Source organism: Oncorhynchus mykiss, chromosome 9, assembly GCF_057628025.1.
Source record: "Oncorhynchus mykiss isolate SJ-2025 chromosome 9, ASM5762802v1, whole genome shotgun sequence".
NCBI lineage: Eukaryota > Metazoa > Chordata > Actinopteri > Salmoniformes > Salmonidae > Oncorhynchus > Oncorhynchus mykiss.
This window is the reverse complement of record NC_143030.1, coordinates 43,896,184-43,913,673: the sequence shown is the minus strand read 5'-3', so window position 1 is coordinate 43,913,673 and position 17,490 is coordinate 43,896,184.

Below are 17,490 nucleotides of genomic sequence, written 5' to 3'. Positions count from 1 at the left end.
AAGAAGAGGAGGGGAAGGAAGCACGCCTCATGATCAGAGTACAGGTCCAGAGGGGAAGGCCACAAGGAAGGAGGAGGAGCAAGAAGCGGCGGAAGGAAGAGAGAAGGAAACGGAAGGCACGGGAGTAGGAGAACCAGGAAAAGCGGCGGAAGACGGCAACCGAGTGGAGGAGCATGAGAGAGAAGAAAGCGATGGAGGAGTGGTGGAGAAGGAGACGGTGGAAGAGCAAGTGGACTGTGGGGAATGTGCCCTGGTGGAAGAGATGAGGGGTATGGTGGAGGAGCTGGCGGGGGGGGGGGGGGGGGGGGGGTTGGTATCTCTCCACTGCCGTCATCACCAAAGAAGAGAATGAAGAGGAGGGAGCGATTGGCCGACAGTGAGAGGGAGGGGATGGCCAAGAGAGTGATGGGGGTGGGAGAAACCTCTGGGTTGCTGCTGGTTTCCACAGGCTCTCAATATCTGTTGGGTGGGGACACATCTAACAGGACTCAGGACTGGGTACAGGAGGAGGTGGGGAGTTTTTTGTTTGGGGACTCAGCCTCCCCAAATTTTTTCCAATCCAGCTGCAGCACTGGGGAGGGGGAGGATTGTGGGGGTAGACCCAGGGTGCAGGGCACCCCGGAGCCAAACACTATTCCTGCATCCTGGGTTGGTGAGATGGAGGAAGAGGGGGGGATGTTGGGAGTACAGATGGTGTCATCACCGGTAGATATGGAGCAGGGGAGCATCGGGTGAGTCTCCTGTTTTTGTTTTTTTCTGTCTGGGTTTAGAATTTGAGTGTATTACATGTTTTTATTTTATTCTTTCATGGGGTCTGATTTTACTTTTGTTAGTTTAAATGTAAGGGGTTTAAGGGATTGTGTTAAGAGGAGGGCGGTTTTTAGTTATTTGGAGGGTGTGGGGTTTGATTTTTGTTTTTTACAGGAGGTTCACCTGAGGGATGGAGGGGATGTTAATAGGTTTAAGAGGGAGTGGGACAAGGGGGAGTCGGTTTGGGGTGTTGGGGGGGTGCACTCATCGGGGGTAGGGATTTTGTGTGGGCACAGGGAGGTTAAAGTGGAGGATTCTTTTGTGGTAATGCAGGGGAGGGTTATAGGGGTGGATGTCACGATAAGGGATTGTAATTTTAGATTAGTGGTGGTGTATGGACCACAGGTGGTGGCAGACAGGAGGGAGATGGTGGACTGTCTGACGCCCCTGTGTGTCACAAATAGGAAATTAGTGATAGGGGGGGATTTTAATACAGATTTAGGAAGAGGGGGGGATAGCAGTGCAGGCGCCATTGCCAGGCTAATGGTTTGCCATGGTCTGGTAGATGGTGGTCTGCACACTACTCCGAAAATGGACGGTCCTACATGGCGCAACTCCAGGGGGGTTGAGCGGAGGCTCGACTATATTTTTGTACCCAGGTCTTTGGGTAAGTTGTCTGGGCGGCTGTTGCCTGTTTTCTTTTCGGATCACGACGGGGTGCTCCTGCAGTTGGGGTCGCCAGTCTGCCTCTTTGGTAGGGGGTACTGGAAGCTAGATCGGGATGTGCTGGAGGAGCAGGCTTTTGTTGACGGGTTTTATGGTTTCTTTTGGAGGCTTGAGGGTCTCCGGTCCATGTGCGAGGGGGTGTTAGAGTGGTGGGAATTAGTTAAGGTGAGGATTAGAGCTTTTATAATAGGGTATTGCAAGAGGGAAAAAAGGGAGGAGAGGAGGGAGGTGGATCGTATCCAAAGGTTAATTGAACTTGAGTACGAGGCAGGCAACCTCGGCGGGTCGTTTGACTGGGAGAGATCCGCAACCCTAAAGGCGCAGCTCAGGGAGTTGCAGGAGCGGAAGGCTCGAGCTTTCCTGGAGCGTGCGCATAGTGGCTTTCTAGAACACAATGAGACTTGTTCTGCTATGTTCTTTAAGTCGGTTAGGGCCAGACAGAGTAGGAAGGTAATGCATGGCGTTAGGGAACAAAATGGTAGTATAGTTAGAGAACCAGAGGATATGGTCAGGGTGACAACTGATCATTTCCAAGGTTTATTTAAGGAAAGGGAAATAGATGTAGAGCAGGGAAATGTGTTTTTAGAACACTTGTCCAGGCGGTTGCCGGAGGACATTAGAGAAGTGATGGAGGCCCAGATCTCACTAGAAGAGGTTGAGAGCGCTCTTAGGAGGATGGGAAAAGGGAAGGTGCCTGGGATAGATGGGCTGCCGGCTGAGTTTTATCTCAAGTTTTGGGGTATACTTGGACCAGTGGTCCTCGAAGTCTTGAAGGCCATCCTTGAGACGGGGGTCCCGGGGGGATCAATGGCTGTTGGTGTGCTGTCACTTTTATATAAGAAGGGGGAAGTAACAGACCTTGGCAACTGGCGGCCGTTGACCATGCTGTGTGTAGATTACAAGCTACTTGCAAAGGTTTTAGCAGACCGGTTGCGCACAGCCCTTCCCTACGTCGTCCATGAGGATCAGACGTGCGGGGTAGAGGGCCGCTCTATTAGATGGAACCTACAGTTAATCAGGGACTCCATCGCTTGGGTTGAAGATAGAGGACTGCCTTTAATGGTAGCAGCGCTAGATCAGGCGAAAGCCTTTGATCGCGTGAATAGATCATTTTTATTCAGAGTGTTAGGTCGATTAGGATTTGGGGAGAAGTTCATAGGATGGATTCGTACATTATATGTCGGAGCGGGGTGCCGAGTTAGTGTAAATAGTCACTTGGGTGACGTTTTTGACCTCTCGTCTGGGGTCAGGCAGGGGTGCCCACTCTCGGCTCTCCTCTTCGTTCTGTACATGGAGCCTCTGGGGGCTGCCATTAGGGCAGACACAGGGGTGGAAGGCTTGTTGATCCCTGGAAGTGGTGGGCTGCGTGTTAAGATGACGCAGTACGCCGACGACACTTCCTTGCTGCTGTGCAAGGACTCGTGCCTGACAAGGTCCCTTGCCATCTTTGGGGATTTCACCCGAGTGTCGGGAGCAGTTCTGAACCATGCAAAGTCTTCCGTCAAGTTTTTCGGAAGATGGCGCGGTAGAACGGATGTGCCCGGGGGGTTATCTCTCTGTGAGGGGGCCCTGAGGATTCTCGGGGTCCATTTTGAGACCTCCGGCTCAGCGACGCTAAACTGGAACATGCGTATCGCAGTGGTACAGAGGAAGCTAGCAATGTGGAAGGCTAGGTATTTGTCTTTTATGGGCAAAGTCCTGGTTCTAAAGGTGGATGTGTTGCCGTCTCTTTTGTATTTGGCGTACATCTACCCATTGCCGGCTAGTCTGAGGAGGCCTCTAGTGAGGCTTGTGTTTCAGTTCATGTGGAGTGGCAGGTGCGAGTGGGTCGCCAGGGCACGCATGCTTTGTCCCATCGGGGAGGGAGGTAGGGGGGTACCACATTTCCCCCTCAAGCTGGACGCAATTTTTGTTTCTTTCTTGTTAACGGAGCTTGCTCATCCAGTGATACACCCGTCCGGTTACCTCCTGCGGGTGTTCTTCTCGTATCAGGCGAGAAGCGTAATGGTGTGGTCTAACACGGGTCCTCGGGCGGAACAGCTGCCGTGGCACTTTGGTCATGCGGCCAAGTGGCTGCGTGAGCACCCTGAGGTTGAAGTTGCCCGAGTAGGTTTAGATCACAGGCACCTGTACGAGGAGGTCAGAAAGGCAGGGAGTCCGGCGCCTGTAGTGGGCATCTCGGAAGTGGTCTGGGAGGGAGTGCAGGCGCGGGGTCTGGACAACAAGCTCAAGGACCTGTATTGGTTGAGCCTCCATAAGTGCTTGCCGGTACGTTCCATCATGTACCGGTATAGTTTGGTGCAATCCCCCACCTGTCCAAGATCTTCTTGTGGCAGGGAGGAGACTGTGCGCCATGTCTTTTGGGACTGTGCCTTTGCCGGAGTAGTATGGGCTAGGGCACGGGTGTTGTTAGGTTTGGTAAGGGGGGATTTTGTATTGACGTGGGCCAGGTTAGAGAGAGGTGTAGGGAGAGCGAGAGGGACGGATAGGGACAGGTTTCTGCTCTGGCTTCTCATGAGTCTCTTTAAACGGGGGCTGTGGGAAGCCAGGCAGAACATGGTGAAGACAGGGAGAGATTGGGGGGTGGAAGGGATAGTGAGGAGGGTGGAAGGAGATTTAAGGGGGAGGATGAAGAGGGAGGAGAGGAAGTGGGGGCAGCATGCTGCCCGGGAGAGGTGGAAGGGGGGTTTAGGGCTGGGTGTCATTTAGATTTGTAAGGGGATAGATTAGGGACGGGGAGATAGGGAAAGGTAGTTTGTAGGATGACGGGGAGGGAAGATGCTCCCCTGAGGTTTTGTTTGGGGTTTGTTTAAATTAAAATACCACTATTTGAGTTTGTATGGAAATTATGAGTTGTACAGAATGAATGGTATTGATGATAATAAATTATTTTTATAAAAATAAAAAAAAATAGGGCTGTTTCAGTTTTTTCACGTTTATTGTTTTTGTATATTGTTCGTATTGTCATCTTTATTAAAGATGTTTATAAATAACTACGCTGCATTTTGGTCCTCCTCTCCTTCGACGGAAGAAAACCGTAACATAATCACCCATCACAACAGGACCAAGCGGCGTGGTGACAGGCAGCGGCAGCAGGAGCAGCGAAATCAAGATTTCTGGACTTGGGAGGAAATCTTGGACGGAAAAGGACCCTGGGCACAGCCAGGAGAATATCGCCGCCCCAAAGAAGAGCTGGAGGCGGCGAAGGCGGAGAGGCGCTGGTATGAAGAGGCAGCACGGCGACGCGGATGGAAGCCCGAGAGTCAGCCCCAAATATTTATTGGGGGAGGCACACTGGAAGTATTGCGAAGCCAGGTAGGAGACCTGAGCCAACTTCCTGTGTTTACTACTTCCTGTGTGCCCCCCCCAATAAATGTTCTGGCTGTGCCCAGGGTCCTTTTCCGAGACCGGTCAGGCACCGTGTTATGCTGTGGAGGGCACGGTGTCCCCAGTGCGGGTGCATAGCCCGGTGCGGTACATACCAGCTCCGCGTATCGGCCGGGCTAGAGTGGGCATCGAGCCAAGTGCCATGAAGCCGGCTCTACGCATCTGGTCTCCAGTGCGTCTCCTTGTGCCGGCTTACATGGCACCAGCCTTGCGCACGGTGTCCCCGGTTCGCCTGCATAGCCCAGTGCGGGCTATTCCACCTCGCCGCACTGGCAGGGCGACCGGGAGCATTCAACCAGGTAAGGTTGGGCAGGCTCGGTGCTCAAGAGCTCCAGTACGCCTGCACGGTCCGGTCTATCCAGTACCACCTCCACGCACCAGCCCTCCGGTGGCAGCTCCCCGCACCAGGCTTCCTGTGCGTGCCAGGATCCGCCAGAGCCGCGAGTCTGCCAGGATCCGCCAGAGCCGCCAGTCTGCCAGGATCCGCCAGAGCCGCCAGTCTGCCAGGATCCGCCAGAGCCGCCAGTCTGCCAGGATCCGCCAGATCCGCCAGATCCGCCAGCTCCGCCAGAGCCGCCAGGATCCGCCAGTCTGCCAGGATCCGCCAGATCCGCCAGATCCGCCAGGATCCGCCAGAGCCGCCAGGATCCGCCAGAGCCGCCAGTCTGCCAGGATCCGCCAGTCTGCCAGGAGCCGCCAGTGCCGCCAGTCTGCCAGGAGCCGCCAGTCAGCCAGGGTCAGCCAGGATCCGCCAGTCTGCCAGGAGCCGCCAGTGCCGCCAGTCTGCCAGGAGCCGCCAGTGCCGCCAGTCTGCCAGGAGCCGCCAGTGCCGCCAGTCTGCCAGGAGCCGCCAGTGCCGCCAGGGTCAGCCAGTCAGCCAGGGTCAGCCAGGATCCGCCAGTCAGCCAGGGTCAGCCAGGATCCGCCAGTCAGCCAAGATCTGCCAGATCCGCCAGTCAGCCAGGATATGCCAAATCCGCCAGTCAGCCAAGATCCGCCAGAGCCGCCAGTCAGCCAGGATCTGCCAGAGCTCAGGCAGGTTGACGGCTATCTCTTAGTCCTGAGCTTCGTCTCAGTCCTGAGCTACACCTCTGGCCTGAGCTACCCCTCAGGCCTGAACTTCCTCAGTAATGAGACACCCCTCAGTCCAGGTGGGCCCTTTGTTAGGGTTACTAGGCCAAGGTCGGCGGCGAGGGTCGCCAAGCTAAGGAGGTGGACTATGATGGAGTGGGGTCCACGTCCAGCGCCAGAGCCGCCACCGTGGACAGACGCCCACCCAGACCCTCCCCTATGGGTTTAGGTGTGCGGCCGGGAGTCCGCACTTTTGGGGGGGGGTACTGTCACGCCCTGGTCTTAGTATTCTGTGCTCTCTTTGTTATTTTGGTTAGGCCAGGGTGTGACATGGGTGATTTATGTGGTTTGTTTTGTCTAGGTGTTTTGTAGTTAATGGGATTGTGTTTAGTTAAGTATTCTAGGTAAGTCTATGGTTGCCTGGAATGGTTCTCAATCAGAGGCAGGTGGTTATCGTTGTCTCTGATTTGGAACCATATTTAGGCAGCCATATTCTTTAGGTCTCTTGTGGGTGATTGTTCCTGTCTCTGTGTTTGTTGCACCAGCTGGGGCTGTTTCAGTTTTTTCACGTTTATTGTTTTTGTATATTGTTCGTATTTTCATCTTTATTAAAAATGTTTATAAATAACCACGCTGCATTTTGGTCCTCCTCTCCTTCGACGGAAGAAAACCGTAACAGTGTGGGAAATATCCAGGATAAAGAGAATGTTTTTGTGACAATAAGATTGTGATTTCAGTTCTCTAATGAGATCATAGTAAATTGTGATACCTTGCCTCGTAACTAGCCACGCCCCAGGGAACCCAGAGAGCGTGTCAGCCTGACGTAAACGCACCCATTTTAACACGAGGGTATAAAGCATTTGAGTTAAGAATTAACATAACTGACTAAACGGACCACAGCTGCAGTGTGGGCTAAGATAGTCGCAACCCTGAAAACACAACACGAGGTTGAAGACAAAGGAACCTCTTAACAATCAATGCTAGAGTTGAGTAACTGCTATGGTTGAATACATTATCTAAGAAGATGAATTTAAGTAGGACCATCAAGTTATTCTCTTCAAATCACTGTGTCCTACACTGCTTTCATCACCACTCTGGTATTTTGGGGTATTTTATTAGGATCCCCATTAGCTGTTGCAAAAGCAGCAGCTACTCTTCCTGGGGTCCACACAAAACATGAAACATAATACAGAATGACAAGAACAGCTCAAGGACAGAACTACATTTTTTATTTTTTAAAGGCACACGTAGCCTACGTATCAATGCATACACACAAACTATCTAGGTCAAATGGGGGAGAGCCATTGTGCCGCGAGGTGTTGCGTTATCTTTTTTTTTTAAAACAGGTTTGCTGTTTATTTGAGTGATATGAGATGGAAGGAAGTTCCATGCAATAAGGGCTCCATATAATACTGTACGTTTTCTTACATTTTTTCTGGATTTGGGGACTGTGAAAAGTCCTCTGGCGACATGTCTGGTGGGATAAGTTTGTGTGTCAGAGCTGTGTGTAAATTCACTATGCAAAAAATGTGGGATTTTCAACACATTAGTGTTTCTTATAAAAATAAGTGATACAGTCAGTCTCTCCTCAACACTTAACCAAGAGAGACTGGCATGCGTAGTATTTATATCAGCCCTCTGATTACAATGAAGAGAAAAACGTGCCTCTCTGTTCTGGGCCAGCTGCAGCTTAACTAGGTCTTTGCCTGCAGCACTGGACCACATGACTGGACAATAATCAAGATTCGACAAAACTAGAGCCTGCAGAACTTGCTTTTTGGAGTGTGGTGTCAAAAAAGCAGAGCATCTCTTTATTACGGCCAGACCTCTCCCCATCTTTACAACCATTGAATCTATATGTTTTGATGGTGACAGTTTAGCCGTCCTTAGGAGACCACTCTTCCAGAACGAGTGCACGTAAACAGACAACTAAGGACATTGTGACCTCTTGTGGACAATCAGAGACTTAAACCTGAGAACGAAGGACAAGGCCATCCAAAGAGGGCCCAACAGAGAGGAAGACCGTCAACACGTAAATAGATCATTACATTACTTCTTACCCAAAGGAACGGCAGTTCAGGGCAAGGTATTAGGGCTAAACTAAGCGTAGTTTACAAATGATTCCATGTGTTGTTTCTCTTTCTCTCTCGCGCTCTCTCTCTCGCTCTCTTTAAATCTCCATCTTGTGTAACAAGTGTCGTATTGTATTAGTCCTCTAGGGACTTGTTGTCCATAATAAAAATAAATTTGTGTGGTACGGAATGATTAGTAAATCAAATAAAATTGTATTTGTGACATACACATGGTTAGTAGATGTTAATGCGAGTGTAGCAAAATGCTTGTGCTCCTAGTTCCGACAATGCAGTAATAACCAATGAGTAATCTAACCTAACAATTTCACAACAACTACCTTATACACACAAGTGTATTTGGAGGGTCCTTCAATTTTTTGGGGCATCTAAAGTTCATTTCCTGCACTTCTACACAATCTGATATGACCCACGGCCCTTTAAAATTGCCAAAGACTCCAGCCACCTTAGTCATAGACTGTTCTCTCTGCTATCGCACGGCAAGCGGTACTGGAGCACAAACTCTAGGTCCAAAAGGCTTCTTAACAGCTTCTGCCCCCAAGCCATAAGACTGCTAAACAGCTAATCAAATGACTACCCGGACTATCCAACCCCCCTTTTTTTATGCTTCGGCTACTTGCTGTTTATTATCTATGCATAGTCACATTACCCTTACCTACATATTATATACATATTGTCTCAATTACCTCGACTAACCTGTACCCCCCGCACATTGACTAGGTACCAGTACCCCCTGTATATAGCCTCGCTATTGTTATTTTATTGTTGACATTTTATTTTTTTACTTTAGTTTATTTAGTAAATCTTTTTCTTAACTGTATTGTTGGTTAAGGACTTGTAAGTAAGCATTTCGCGGTAAGGTCTACACCCGTTGTATTTGGCTCATGTAACATTTGATTTGTTTCGATTTTCATACAACAAAAAAGATGGGAAGGAGGTTTGTGTTGTCTCAAGGGAAAGGTTTGAAAAACAAAAGAAACGAACATTTAAAGACACATACACCTTACACATTAACACACAAACTGTACATCCTCCATTTAATTCATATCATAGGCCTGATAGTACCGTTGTGCTCTTTTAACTTGACAACAGTCTCCAGTATCAACATTTCCAAGCAAACAAAAGCAGGGAGAATCTGTAGACATGTTGAGATAGAAGAATATAGTATTTTTCCCATATTCATCCTCCGTTCACAAGACCATAATATATGCAAATATATGTACACCTCCAGCAGAAGAATAACATTTCTGAGTGCATGATATTCAGTTTCACTGGCATATAGTACGTTCTATGGATGGTCTTTAAACTGCAGTCATTTATGTCTGAGATTATATAAACATGAGCGGGCATTCTAACAGATCTGTATCCATCCATCATCATCCATAGCGTCTCCCAGGTCTTCCTCAGATTTTTGTTTTGAATTGGTTTGTGTCATCAGGAAAAGCCTCTTTCAACCCTTGATACAGTTTGGAAATCAACTTTAGAGATTTGTCAGACTGTCACGATCGTCGTATGGAGAGGACCAAAACGCAGCGTGGTTAGTATACATTCTTCTTTATTGAAGAAAGAACATGAGGTAAACTGAACCAAAACAATAAACGACCGTGAAGCTATAATAAGAAACCTGTGCGGACACAAGCAACTAACATAGACATAGATAATCACCCACAGAATATGGCTGCCTAAATATGGCTCCCAATCAGAGACAACGATAGACAGCTGCCTCTAATTGAGAACCAATGTAGGCAACCATAGACATACAATTTACCTAGAAAGGAAACAGCCCCATGAACATACAAAACCCCTAGACAAGACAAAAAACACATACATCACCCATGTCACACCCTGACCTAACCAAAATAACAAGGAAAACAAAGAATACTAAGGTCAGGGTGTGACACAGACCACCTTAAAATAGTTTCAACCTTTGAAGCTTCTTGCTTGTCCAGTGTTTGCTGCGCAGAGAGAATAAAGTGTTTTATCTGCAAAAGCTCACCTCTGCGCCATCACAGACTTGTCTTCCCTGGCTGCCTGACCCTAATGAGACCCAGGTCACTATCTGATCCTGCTCAGATGAGGCATGAATAATAATTACCTTGGTGTACATTTATACATTATATTATCCAAGAATATAATAAGTGGTTCAATAATTGAAATTACCATTATTCCCTGATCCCAGACTGTAGCCTACCCATCAACTCAATATCGAACTTCGTATCCATTCACTGATTGTTATGGCTAATATACTACAAAATTCTCCTGAGCTCCGTAGACTGGTCTTCCCTGGCTGTCTGATCCTGCAGGGACACCTGTCACCATCTGATCCTGCTAAGACATGATGAGCACAGTCTTGTGTACTGACTGTGCACCATGGCAGTGAAGCCTGTATAGCTGTTTATACCGTGTCAGTGTGAAAGGTAGGGAATTAGCTAGGGAAGCTGACAGCTCAAAAGTGTCACATTGCTATCCTAACTAATAAAAACTTGCATTGCTGTCACGTTCTGACCTTTATTCCTTTGTTTTGTCTTTATTTAGTATGGTCAGGGCGTGAGTTGGGGTGGGCAGTCTATGTTAGTTTTTCTATTTCTATGTTTGGCCTGATATGGTTCTCAATCAGAGGCAGCTGTCTATCGTTCTCCCTGATTGAGAACCATATTTAGGTAGCCTGTTTTCCTTTGTGTTTTGTGGGTGGTTATTTTCAGTCTTTGTGTGTCTGCACCAGATAGAACTGTTTCGGTTGTCGGTTTGTATTTTTTGAAGTGGTCAGTTTCTTATTAAAAAGATGAACACTAACCATGCTGCGCTTTGGTCCTCTCCTTCTTCCACAGACGACAGCCGTTACAATTGCGCTGAAGAAAATGTCATAATATCGGTGTTCCATCATTTGGCTGCTGGTTTCATTTGATTCAGGTCTGGTGTAATTGAGGCAAAAATAATAGCAAAAGTTAGTGAGCTAGCTAGATAGCTAATGTTTACCATTTACCATTAACTCTAGCTCATGGTACATCATCAAATTTACTTCTATTGAAACGGAACAAAACAGGCTACAAAACATTTCCATATACACAACAGATGTTAGTGCTACCTGGTAGATAGAGAGCTAGAGCTGAACTGGCTGTGGTAGCTACTAGCTAACTTCTACTAGTTAATTCACTTCAGTCGAGAGAGGATGAAACATTTGTTAAGGTAACATAAATTACACTACAAGCTAAGCACTGGGAATAAATACGTTTTTTACCTGTCAAACAGCAGTTACCCTGCCAGATCAGTCAAAGAGTAACCCGTTTCTGCTCTGCTTGCTTTTACAACTTGGAGAAAAAGGGCAACACCGACAGCAGCTGCCTCTATTTCTCCCATGCTGGTCCTATACGCCAGCCTTTCAGAAGCTTTGTCTTCACACAACCTGTCTGCATGCTCCGTCGTGTACGTGCGGTCCTAAACAACCATTATCAATTGATATGCACTTTTCGCACCAAAGTATGTTAATCGCTAGGAGATGGAACACGTCTCTTTCCTGAGCGGTATGACGGCTGTGTGGTCCCATGGTGTTTATACTTGCATACTATTGTTTGTACAGATGTACATGGTACCTTCAGGCGTTTGGAAATTGCTCCAAGGATGAACCAGACTTGTGCAAGCCTACAATTGTTTTTCTGAGGTCTTGGCTGATTTATTTTGATTTTCCCATGATGTCAAGCAAAGAGGCACTGAGTTCGAAGGTAGACCTTGAAATACATCCACAGGTACTTCTCCAATAGACTCAAATGATGTCAATTAGCCTATCAGAAGCTTCTAAAGCCATGACATCATTTTCTGGAATTTTCCTAGCTGTTTAAAGGCACATAGTGTATGTAGACTTCTGACCCACTGGAATTGTGATACAGTGAATTATAAGTGAAATAATCTGTTAACAATTATTGGAAAAATGACTTGTGTTATGCACAAAGTAGATGTCCTAACCGACTTGCCAAAACTGTAGTTTGTTAACAAGAAATTTGTGGAGTGGTTGAAAAACGAGTTTTAATAACACCAACCTAATTGTATGTAAACTTCCAGACTTCAACTGTATCTGTTTCATGTCTCAGGTAGCCCTCAAATGCCAGCATTGATAGAATGCAGTAATTTACTAAAATTTGCCTTATTCAAATAATTCTCATATGCCAACGTATTGTCAATGTCTTTGCCATGGTGAAACTTGGACTCCTGTGGATTTTATTTTTGTTAATTTAACTAGGCAAGTCAGTTAACAACACATTCTTATTTACAATGAAGGCCTACCAAAAGGCATAAGGCCACCTGTGGGGACGGGGGCTGATATTAAAAATGTAAAATAATAGAAAAATATAGGACAAAACACTCATCACGACAAGAGAGTCACCACAACATAAAGAGAGACCTAAGACAACAAAATAGCATGGCAGCAGCACATGACAACACGGCATATTAGCAATACAACATGACAACAACATGGTAGCATCACAACATGGCAGCAGCACAACATTGTAGCAGCACAAAACATGGAACAAACATTATTGGGCCCAGACAACAGCATAAAGTGTCACACCTGTGTATCATGAGATACTCTACCTCAGCCGAGAAAAACCTTGAGACTTAGATTTCGTGCACCGGCTGTTGTTTACAAATATACATAGACCTCTACCACTTGCTTTACCAGAGGTCGCTGTTCTATCCTGCCGAAAGAGCTTAAAACCCGCCAGCTGTGTGTTATTCATGTCGTCGTTCAGCCACGACTCGGTGAAACATGAGATATTACAGTTTTTAATGTCCCGTTGGTAGGATATACGTGCTCGTAGCTCATCTATTCTATTATCCAATGATTGTAGTTCTTTTATTATGTCTTTGTTTTAGTATGGTCAGGGCGTGAGTTGGGTGGGTTGTCTATGTTCCTTTTTCTATGTTTTGGGATTTCTGTGTTTGGCCTTGTATGATTCTCAATCAGAGGCAGCTGTTTATCGTTGTCCCTGATTGAGAACCATATTTAGGTAGCCTGGTTTCACTTTTGAGTTGTGTGTGATTATTTTCCGTGTCAGTGTTTGTTACCACATGGGACTGTTTTGTTTGTTTGTTTCACTTTGTTATTTTGTATTTTTGTCATGTTCAGTTTATCTTATTAAAATGGACACTTACCACGCTGCAAATTGGTCCGACCTCTCTTACTCCTCATCAGAGGAAGACGACGAACGTTACAAAATATGTTAATAAACCTCAAAATAAATGGAGTTTTACAGCAAGATAAACAAAAATAGAGGAAAAGAGGGGCATGAGTCACTCACCTAGACTACTTTTTCTATGGATATTTTTTGCTGCTCTTGACTGATTCGAGCCGTACTTTGACCTTTTGCATAGCCACAGTTCACAGATATTTGAAGTTTATTTTTGATCAGCTCTGTCACAGAGCCTCTGTGTTGCATCTGTTTCTGGAGACTGACCATTTAATGGTCATCAGAGAGAAAATATTCTCGACAAAGGCATTTGGGCCTGGCACACTGAGGACAAATGAGACAATCCTGAACATGCTGATTCAAGTTGGCTTTCCCTAGGTTTTGGAAAACTGCCACCCACTTCTCACTGGTGGATTTTGTGGCATCCTGTCTGGCTTTCTGTATTTCCTCCCGGCTAACACAACACTCTCCATAGAGTTGGTCCATACTGACCGTCTCTGTCATTTTGAGGGCAACCACCACCTGCTCCAGGTCAGTGAAGGAGAGCTCCTCATAGAGGCTGATCAGTTTTACCATTACATTTTCTGGTGAGAAATCAAACCACTTGTCAATGTATGTAATGACAGTGTCATAGAACTTCACAAAGTCCTGTTGCTGCTTGGGCCTTTGTGCTGACAATGTTGTTTGTCCACCAGCTGCTTGATCTGGTATCCAAAAAAGCTGTCCTGTTTCCACTGAAACATCTTCATTTTGAACTTTTGGACTTCCTCATAAACATCTGTGACACAGAGCGTTGTTTCCTCCAGCTTTTTGCGAGTTGGTCGAAAACACACCCAGGTTGTGGAAAGAGAACAGATAAACCTCAGCAGCTTCCGTTTTTTTCTTCATACTCAAAAATACTCTTCAGTGCCACAGGACAGGTCTCCCCAAGGGACCGGAAGTATGAAGTAAGAGTTGGCCAGCTTTTGCAGGAGACCATCAACAGCTGGATGAAGAGAGAGCCATCGTGTGCAAACACGTCACAGAATTTCACGCCACTCAATGTCAACAAAGAATGCACGCAGTTCCTCTCTTCGGGAAGCAGATACTGAGAAGTGGCTGTAGATCTTTAAAACAATTGTCTCGATTTCCACTGACAGCTGGCGTGCATGCAGGCATTATGAGCAATGTGAGCTGGGCGATTAGCTTTCAGAACGCGATTGTTGGCACTGCTCAATAACTGGTAAACGGAGAGGTGTTTTCCAAAGTTGACATTGGCATTATCTGCTGCATTGGCTGTGATGTGTCTAATATCCAGTTCACGCTTTTCCAGACAGTTAATCAGAGCTTGATGGATGCCATTTGCAGTTTCATCACTGTCTTCATAAAAGTCAAGTAACTTGCGCTCCATCAGACACAGACACAAATATCTCACGCACACTGGAAACATTTTCCTATTTAACTTGTTTGAGGCATCACTGGCAACTGAGAAATACACGGGCTCACCTTCGGTCAGGGACGGATCATCCAAAACATCCCGCACAGTCTTTGGTCCTGAACCGTTCATTGTAATCATCTCAGCTTTCGTTCTTCCCAAGTGCATCGTCTTCACAACATTTGAGTCGCGAAACAAAGCACCGTTGAGCTTGTTGAGCTTAACAAGGCAGTCGGCGCCGTTATAGCCGAGTCCCCGTGTAACCGTGTGGGACACATACGAGGCTTCACTTGCCGCGATTTTGTCATTTTCACGAAGAATGCACCAATATTGCTAGCACTTTTAGCTAGCGCGGCCTTCTCGTTTATTTCTGTGGATGCATGCTGAGTTAGGTCATCCCCCCCCCCATGGCCAGTTGAGAATTCCCGACAGCAGAAAGTACAGAAAGCTTTCGTCGACACACCTGTGGTGGAATTATTGGAATCAAAAGGAGAGACTTTTAAGATTTCTTCAACACAATCCAACTTTATTATTTAATTACTGCAGTAATGGAGCTGGTCGGTAATCACCCCTGGAGGTGATCACTGAGAACTCAACGAGCTGGTTTGAGCCACAGCATTCTATAGCAAAGTCCATCCTCCTTCAGTCTACATAACACACAACAGATGTATGGAATGGGTCACAAGGTTAAGATTTGTATGAAAGTTACTTATGTAACAGTGTCAACAGTTTTCATTGTGTAGAGACCAGTGCCTGGCCCCCCAACTCCATACTGGAGCCATGTCTCCCTGGTGCCATATAGAACAGAAACATTAACTCATGCTCTGGAATGTGGTAATCCCAAAGACATCGTAAATCTCCTGTCAGTGTTATCTCCCAGAGGCCCACTTTCAGTTCACACAGACACAATAGGGAGTTATAAGAACCATCTTTTCTGTTGCATAAAACAACCATTTGATGAAATAAAAGTATTATAACATAGGCTTGTAATTTCCACCATACACCACTGATGGGTTTAACCCACATATTTTTTTGCTTCCTATTGTTGTTTGTAGCTGCACAGTGTTTTCTTTTTTGCAGGTTTATCCATATTTCCTTGATATGCCATACCGACCGAACAACAACAGGAACTACTTTGCAGGAATTGGCGCATTTACTCTATACTGTGATTGGATGAATATACAGGACAAGGGAGGTCCCATGTGGGACAAACCTATTTTAGCCTAATATCCCATCTAACACGGGACAGTTGGCAACCCTATAAGACACGGGGCAGAAACATTATGTACAAAATAAGTTACAAATAATGTGAAAAAACACACACAATAGCAAAATAGGTTAGGGGATCGTAAAATGGCAGCCACCTTCTCCGGCACCATTACCTAACTTAAGTACTACTTTCAAATATTTTACTTAAGTACTTTATAGTTAATTTCTTTAAATATAGCAGACACAATAGCTTTTCAACATACCAGTTTTGGTGTAAACTTTCTAAAGAAATGCTGGTATAAATAATACAATATTCAAAATAAAAGTTTGTCAAATTATCCACTTAGTTTTTCAAAGGGGGTTGCAATGCTGTAGAAAACAGTGGCTCTAGAGTGCTAAAAACAATCGATATTCCGGAAGTTTAGCATGTCTTTGCAGGGGACTCTTATTCTGAAGAAAAAAAATCCGTAATTATGCTGCCAGCATAATATCAAAGACAGTACAGTATGAAGATGGGCTAAAACTACTTATTCAATAGAAATCCCCCTCACACTTGTAGGCGATGTCATGGCGATGTTGCCTAGCTAAACTCATGTGTAGGAGAAACACGTAATCGGGTCTAACTGTCGCAGTGTTGCCATGTTCGTAGTGTTCCTGCATTGGGATACTTTGAAAACGATGACGCGGATGTAAATGTATTGGTCGCGGGCTTTTGGGCTATTTCTAAGTTGCACTGCGGCCACCAATGCATTTTTCTTAATATATACATATTTCACTGTGACCTGCTCCTGACTGTCAGGCAGTGAGACTGGCCGTTGCTGAGTGAGTGAGTGAGTGATCTGGTGCTTCTGTCACCAACCAAGGAGGGCCTACAGCAGCACCTAGATATTCTGCACAGATTCTTCCAGACCTGGGCCCTGACAGTAAATCTCAGTAAGACCAAAATAATGGTGTTCCAAAAAAGGTGCAGTTGCCAGGACCACAAATACAAATTCCATCTAGACACCGTTGCCCTAGAGCGCACAAAAAACTATACATACCTTGGCCTAAACATCAGCGCCACAGGTAACTTCCACACAGCTGTGAACGATCTGAGAGACAAGGCAAGAAGGGCATTCTATGCCATCAAAAGGAACATAAAATTCAACATACCAATTAGGATCCGGCTAAAAATACTTGAATCAGTTAAAGGACACATTGCCCTCTACGGTTGTGAGGTCTGGGGTCTGATCACCAACCAAGAATTCACAAAATGGGACAAACACCAAATTGAGACTCTGCACTCAGAAATCTGCAAAAATTTCCTCCGGTACAAAGTAGAACACCAAATAATGCACGCAGAGCAGAATTAGGCCGATACCCGCTAATTATCCAAATCCAGAAAAGAGACGTTAATTCTACAACCACCTAAAAGGAAGCGATTCCCAAACCTTCCAGAACAAAGCCATCACCTACAGAGAGATGAACCTGGAGAAGAGTTCCCTAAGCAAGCTGGTCCTGGGGCTCTGTTCACAAACACACCCCACAGAGCCCCAGGACAGCAACACAACTAGACCCAATCAAATCATGAGAAAACAAAAAGATAATTACTTGATACATTGGAAAGTATTAACAAAAAAACAGAGCAAACTAGAATGCTATTTGGCTGGGTCACAAGGTT